The sequence below is a fragment of the Oncorhynchus clarkii genome, chromosome 28, assembly GCF_045791955.1.
Source record: "Oncorhynchus clarkii lewisi isolate Uvic-CL-2024 chromosome 28, UVic_Ocla_1.0, whole genome shotgun sequence".
NCBI classification, from domain to species: Eukaryota; Metazoa; Chordata; class Actinopteri; order Salmoniformes; family Salmonidae; genus Oncorhynchus; species Oncorhynchus clarkii.
In genome coordinates this window covers 24,595,967-24,603,880 of record NC_092174.1, presented here as the reverse complement: position 1 = coordinate 24,603,880, position 7,914 = coordinate 24,595,967, and positions in this window count along the sequence as shown.

The following is a 7,914-nucleotide window of genomic DNA, read 5'->3' as shown; positions in this document are numbered from 1 at the left end:
TGAATAGCAACAAAACCATTTAGCTCTGTGTATTGGTTTTGTCTGTCCTTTGTGTGTCATTTCATCAATAGGCTTAATCGAGCTGCACGCAGGACTGTAAAGAATAAAATCTAAATCAAGTCTGCCAATATGTGCTTTGTAGCTGTTTCTTATTTAAAAAATTCAAGAAGATCATGAATGAAGTCAACATGTGTGACCAGACTAGATGAAAGGGTTTTTATTTCATTTCTCCCCCTTTCTCAGTTCTACTGGTATCACTCTGCACCTCTGGGCGCTTGAGTCGGTGAACTTCATGTCACGTTTCAACATGGTGGTAAAGAGCTGATCTAGTTTTAGAAAGACAGTGAGAAAGTCAAGAGCCAGCAACATCGGGAGCCCGGGAGGAGAAAGTGTGTCATCAGCATAAAAATAGAAGCCTGCTAACGAATTCCTAATCATATCCCCCATTTCCTCAAGGGGCTGCGCTAAGGAGGTTAGAACACCGGGTCTTAGATGAGAATTTGTGGCACATTAGCCTCAGATATTATTTCATGCCATTTTAACGGGCTTTCTGTATTATTGATTGTTAAATCCATGCACCGTTGTCTCCCTAAACTACAATACATGTTTTTTCTCTGCAAGAATTAGATTCACATTTCATTGCAGGAAAATGGCTATAATAATTTTTTCAGACGGAAAACCCATAGAGCTACATGACAGGAACGTTGCTCTGGGTCTGTCAATCAATCAATTGAAATGTATATTTTAAAAACAGTACAATGACATGTATCCACAATCACAAATATAGGCCTGCAGTACACCACTTGTCAGGTTGTATCCTCTCTATTCCGCACTATGCAAATGTCAGTGTTCCCGCTGTCTGCTAAGTGAAAGGACCCTTTGATATGTTGGTAAAGGTTGTGAGGGCAGTAATTTAGCTTGGGTACAGAATGAACTGTGGCATGCTAGCAGACTGTGGAAAATGGGCAATGCAGATGCAGAGTGGTTCCCAAAGCCTTTGTGTTGCTGTGGTCTATCAAACACGCAGGCAACACCTTAGCAGTGGACAAACACCAACACAATGACATGCACTGGTGGTTGCCATAGAGATAAAGAAAAACAGAGCACAGTGCCAGTAAGGACAAAAGAGGAGAGGGTCAGACACTGTGGGTCTCTGGCAACGCAACAGGCTCTGTTAACTAGCCTGAGTTTACTCTCTTGGCCCTTACAAACATCGACTCTGTCTGTACAAGTGCTGACAAAAAATAACTGAAGACATTCGCAGGAGGCAAACTACTCCTAAAGTTATTCCCTCTTCAGGACACAACTACTGTCCATCAATTACCAACAAGACTACCATATTGTCATGAAGGATGTTCAGATGTCATAATGCACAATAAAGCCATTTAATGCTTGATACTGATGTGTTTCTGATGAGTTTGATTCACGAAGCTGCATTCAAGAATGGTTTAAGAAGCGTTGCTCTATTGTCTAATTGTGTAGCATTGTACTGACGCCTCAACAGAGTATGTACCAGGGTTGAGGCCAATTCCATTTCAATTCTAGTCCATTGAGGAAGTCCTTTCAATGCTTTTCAATGAGGAACATTTGTAATTGGAATTTAGTTTTCTTTCTGAATTGCCTGGAATTAAAACGTACACCACGGAAAACATCTCATATACATCTCATATACAGTACAAAGCAGCCAGTGGATGAGTGTGTGGAAGTCAGACACAGCGAGCATCTCTGGAGCAGAGAGCAGTGTAAGGATGGCACAGATGAAAGGATGTAGATAAAAGAGAGACAATGTGTGTGTGTGTGTGTGTGTGTGTGTGTGTGTGTGTGTGTGTGTGTGTGTGTGTGTGTGTGTGTGTGTGTGTGTGTGTGTGTGTGTCTTTGAGTCAGCACTGACCTAGAGGTTAGACCAAAACTAGTAGATGTGAAACTTACATCTTGCAAGTCGTAAAAGTCCAAGATAATTATAGTGTATCTACAAATTAATCTATTTCACATTTGTCTAACTGTCTAATTAGAGCAGAAATAGCGAGCGGGGACATTGATAGATACTAATCCATATGAATGTGTTACGTGAAGAAGGACAATCTCTGGTGTCGTAGTCTCAAACCAGACGTTTCTCCCCCACAGAGAAAGCAAACGTGCCCTGAAACTGGTAGTCTACGAGTGTTCTAGGAACAAAAGTTATTCTCTACTACAAAAGGTTCAACAGAGCCGGGGGTACTGTATGAACCTTTGAGCCAGGACAAGGCAAAAACATTTCATAAAAATAAACATATATGAGGCATAGAGTACATTGTGTATCAGATGAGAACAAAGGAAAATATTTTCTTATTACTTGGAGCACAGTTTTTTTGCCTGTTTGTCATACTTGCTGGTATAAATCATATTCAAATGTAATTGAAATTGTGGGGAATTAATTAAATTGAGTAAGCTAGCTGAGAGTGCAGAAATACTTTGGCATTTATCGAGGGTACGTGTTTGAAAGGTTGATATCTACATGGCCTTTTTATAGATTTTTCTCTCCAACTTTCCTATTTGTGCTTTTGTTATTCAGTGGATAAAGTGCTACAATAGTCTTTCCAGCAGCAGGCTCTGCTCGCAATCAATTACTTTTTGGTTTTGATTCATGTCGTTCTTTTATTCACTAGCTGTCTCTTTTTCAGTATTTATTCATGATGAGATACCCAAAACACAAAGGAGGTCTTGATTCTTTTTTTTTCTTTCTTTTTTTTTCTTTTTTTTTCTTTTTTTTTCTTTTTTTTCTTTTTTTTCTTTTTTTTTTCTTTTTTTTTCTTTTTTTTGTCTTTCTTTTTTCTTGACTCTCTCTCTCTCTCTCTCTCTCTCTCTCTCTCTCTCTCTCTCTCTGGCTATCGCTCTCCACCTGCTCAAGCTGCTGTGGCCTAGTCTGAATACTGTGAATTCCCAGTCCACTGCAGGGTATCCACCTGGAAACACCACAGATGCCAGCATTCACAAAGGTGTAGAAACAAGGAAAGTTATCGGATGAAGATGTCAGTAATGGCAAATAGCACTCTGTCTCTCTGTCCCATCATTGGAACGTCTCTGTCATTGGAACATCTCCGTCATTGATCGTTGTTAGGCACTACTCACACTGTCTAATAAATGCAGAGGAAAAATAACATATAGGGCTTATCCCTGAGAGTTGATCTGTAGGCAAATACACATTCATCGAATTAGAAAGCACAGATTCAGAAGTCATGATGCATAGGAGGTCAAATCGCCTCCATTTCCAATCTCATTTCTAGCAGAGAGGAGACGGGGAGTTTGGAAGTGACTAAAAGCTTTTAGCAGTTGGGAGGGGATTAAGGGAAGGCTAGAGATAGTTGACAGGCGAACTGTTCTCTGGTTGTTTTCTCTTGGTCCTCTGGGGCAGTAGAGAAGGATCAGGGGGTGAGAAGTCAAAGGGAGGACAAGGTGACTGATTGGGCCGAGGCAGCAGGTCAGCACCGTGCAGCTGAATCAAACTAAGTCAAGGCTTTTCCCCCCAACTATTATCAGATATATCATCTGGCTCTGTCAACAGTTCTGTCCAGCTGGATGCAGTAAACTTATTACTTACACATGCGCATATGAAGAGGGACAGACACACTCACAGAAGTACGTTCTCACAAACACACAAACAAGAACACTTACAGAACACATATTAGTAGTTGTGGAAAATTAACAATAAATCTAGGTAATCAATATAATGTCATTCAATGAGTCTATTAATTTGAAAATGAAATATGGTACAAATCTGTAATCTTTGAAGTACAATGCAAGTTTCCCCGACAATACTAGCAAACCGAATCACTTACACAGGGACATAATTATAATTGAAAACCACCTCTAACATTTGAAATATGACAAGCTATTAATCAAAAAGTTGGATAAACTATGCTCCTCTAACTCCAACTAAGGACGGTGATAATCAAAATGAGAACACATGAGGAATACGAACTACCATCTATTAAAGTGGACTCACACAAGTGGACTGATTCCACTATGGACTTTTGAAAAAAAACTATTGTGTTCCACATGATTATGTAAAATGCATTAGCCAAACAATTAGGCAACTATAATTGCATCTAATATTACACATTGATAGAAAAAAGAAATGAACTCACCAATCTAGAGAGGTTTGATCAGTCCCTTTCTAAGAAACCTCAGATACACAATTATTATTTTCAATAAATTATTTTGCCATTTCACATTCACAGGATTTGCATTACAGAATTCAATTACGTGGAACACCTGAACTAACAATATCTCCTAGCCAATTATACAGTGTCTGGGAAACCATTGGCAAACACATTTGCAATGTTAATGTATGAGATTGACTTGATATTTTTGGCGTTGTATGCACAGTTTGCACACAAAGGCAGCACAGCCTCACACCTCCCCTGTTATTGCCTATTGTTGACTGACGAATGAAACAGCTTGGCCTTGATTTGAGAATAAAATGGAAATCTAGTCTCTGAGGCTGTTCCATAGAAATAGAAGAGTAATTCAATAGAATAGTAATTATATTTCTATGGACTGTTCCCTCTCCTCCATTGCATAGATAATCAGTAATCCTCAGAACATTATTGTCTGGTTTATCACCATATAGATACATAACATATATTTCTATGGTTATCATCATCCACATTCTGAGAAAGTTTTTTAAGAATGGAGAGACAGCCACAATTTGAATGCAACCTTATATTTCTCCTCCTTCTTTTCTCTCCATCTCTCATTTCTCTCATCTCTCCTTAACATTTCAGCCTAACTTTCAAATATTCTAGAATGAAAAGCCATCATAAGATATCTTGGCAGTACTATTGCCCTGAGTATTGATTTGAACTTTCACTAAAGAAAGAAATAACAGACTTGTCAAACAAATGTATGAAGTCATTGACCTCAGTCAATCCTAGAGTGGGGAGGCCATACATCACAGTCCATCTCTGTTAAACACAGTCTCAGGCTCAGTACATGGAGTACAGTAGAGGACAGGAGACACTACAGCTATAGTACTGTACATACATCTACAGCAACCACATGTGGCCATGCTAAGGGGAATTAAGGATTCACTTGCTACGGATAATGGGTTGTGGGAACTTGTGGGAAGATATGATTTCATTACATAAGAAGATCAAATTAAAATACTGAAATAAATGTGAAGCACATACAGTACACAACACAAGTGTGTCCAATTGCCTGGAAAGGGTGTGTTTGCAAGTGTGTGTGTGTGTGTGTGTGTGTGTGTGTGTGTGTGTGTGTGTGTTAGAATGCACAGCAGAGAGAAATGTATGTATTCAGTCACAACTCTGGCTATAAGGGTTGACAACAACACCTGCTCCACACTGACTCTTAACACAGGGCCTCCCCAGGGGTGTGTCCTCAGTCCTCTGCTGTACTCTCTGTTTACCCACAACTGTGTGGCTTTACACGACACCAACTCCATCATCAAGTTTGCTCGAGATACCACGGTTGTAGGCCTGATAACCAACAACGACAAGTCAGCTATGGAGGAGGTAAGTGAACTGGCATTGTGGTGTCATGACAACAACCTCTCTCTCAACGTCAGCAAGAAAAAGGAGTTGATTGTTGATTTAAGGAATCTTCACATCATCGAGGACTTGACATGGACTGAGAACACCACAAGAGGGTGCAACAGCGTCTCTATATCCTAAGGCGGCTGAAGAAATTTGGTATGCCCCAGGTCCTCTCCAAGTACTACCGCTGCACCATCGAGAGCATCAGTTGCATTACAGCCTGGTACAGGAATTGTTCAGTTTACGGCCACAAGGCCCTCCAGCGGGCGGTAAGACAGCCCAGTACATCACAGGGACCATGCTTCCACCCATCCAGGACATCATCTCAAACTGAAGCCTGAGCAAGGCATGTAGCATCATCAAGGACCACACACACCTGAGCCATGAGCTGTTCTCTCCCTTACCGTCGGACAGACAGTATCGGAACATGAGGTCTGATACCAACAGGCTCAGAGACAGTTTATATCTACAATCCATCAGACAAATGAACACTTGAACTGGACTGACCACCTGCTCTGATTCTCCGCACGTTAACACACATCACTGCTGCTACCAGACTCTTCTTATACTGCTCAATTTATACACTTTTCACCCCATCCCCTCACTCTCTAATATATGTGTAAATATTGTACTGTAAATTGAGCCTTCCTGTATTATACTTATGCAAAAATGTTTATTCTATTCTACTGCCATTTACTTTATGTTCGTATTCTTAATTTTTACTATTTCTTATTGTTGTTGCATTGTCGAGAAAGAAGGCATTTCGTTGGACGATGTATACTATGCGTATCCCGTACATACGATTAACACAACTTGAAACTTTACAAGCCAAAGCACCACCTGTCAATATCTTTTCATCACATTTTCTCATTTACTCCTAGACCTAGACTATCCACCCGTAGTGACTGCCGCTCTGTCGCTCCCTCCGTCAGAGTGAGGAGCTCTCTCTCTGCAAGGCGAGAGGAGGAGAGGCGGAAGAGGCCAGGCAGAAAGGAAGGGAATCTGAGTTTGACATAAACAGCTCAGGAGAGGAGCGTTGGCAGCAAGATTGATGACACCCTCCTCGCAAAGTAACAAAGGAATTCCTGCGCATGAGGGCCTGCTTATGGGACCTGATATACTTGTCATCCTCTTAATAAACATAGCTGATATGTCAGAAGCAGCAGGAGGGACTGAACCCGATCCAGCAGAACCACCCACCCACAGGCAGGACCACCGGCTGGCCTGGCACACCCGGTCCTGGGCAGCCCGCTCCATAAGGGGGCCCCGGAGGGCACTGGAGGGTAGCACCAGGTGATGATCAGACTGTAAACAGGCAGGACCACCGGCTGGCCTGGCACACCCGGTCCTGGGCAGCCCGCTCCATAAGGGGGCCCCGGAGGGCACTGGAGGGTAGCACCAGGTGATGATCAGACTGTAAACAGGCAGGACCACCGGCTGGCCTGGCACACCCGGTCCTGGGCAGCCCGCTCCATAAGGGGGCCCCGGAGGGCACTGGAGGGTAGCACCAGGTGATGATCAGACTGTAAACAGGCAGGACCACCGGCTGGCCTGGCACACCCGGTCCTGGGCAGCCCGCTCCATAAGGGGGCCCCGGAGGGCACTGGAGGGTAGCACCAGGTGATGATCAGACTGTAAACAGGCAGGACCACCGGCTGGCCTGGCACACCCGGTCCTGGGCAGCCCGCTCCATAAGGGGGCCCCGGAGGGCACTGGAGGGTAGCACCAGGTGATGATCAGACTGTAAACAGGCAGGACCACCGGCTGGCCTGGCACACCCGGTCCTGGGCAGCCCGCTCCATAAGGGGGCCCCGGAGGGCACTGGAGGGTAGCACCAGGTGATGATCAGACTGTAAACAGGCAGGACCACCGGCTGGCCTGGCACACCCGGTCCTGGGCAGCCCGCTCCATAAGGGGGCCCCGGAGGGCACTGGAGGGTAGCACCAGGTGATGATCAGACTGTAAACAGGCAGGACCACCGACTGGCCTGGCACACCCGGTCCTGGGCAGCCCGCTCCATAAGGGGGCCCCGGAGGGCACTGGAGGGAAGCACCAGGTGATGATCAGACTGTAAACAGGCAGGACCACCGGCTGGCCTGGCACACCCGGTCCTGGGCAGCCCGCTCCATAAGGGGGCCCCGGAGGGCACTGGAGGGTAGCACCAGGTGATGATCAGACTGTAAACAGGCAGGACCACCGGCTGGCCTGGCACACCCGGTCCTGGGCAGCCCGCTCCATAAGGGGGCCCCGGAGGGCACTGGAGGGTAGCACCAGGTGATGATCAGACTGTAAACAGGCAGGACCACCGACTGGCCTGGCACACCCGGTCCTGGGCAGCCCGCTCCATAAGGGGGCCCCGGAGGGCACTGGAGGGTAGCAC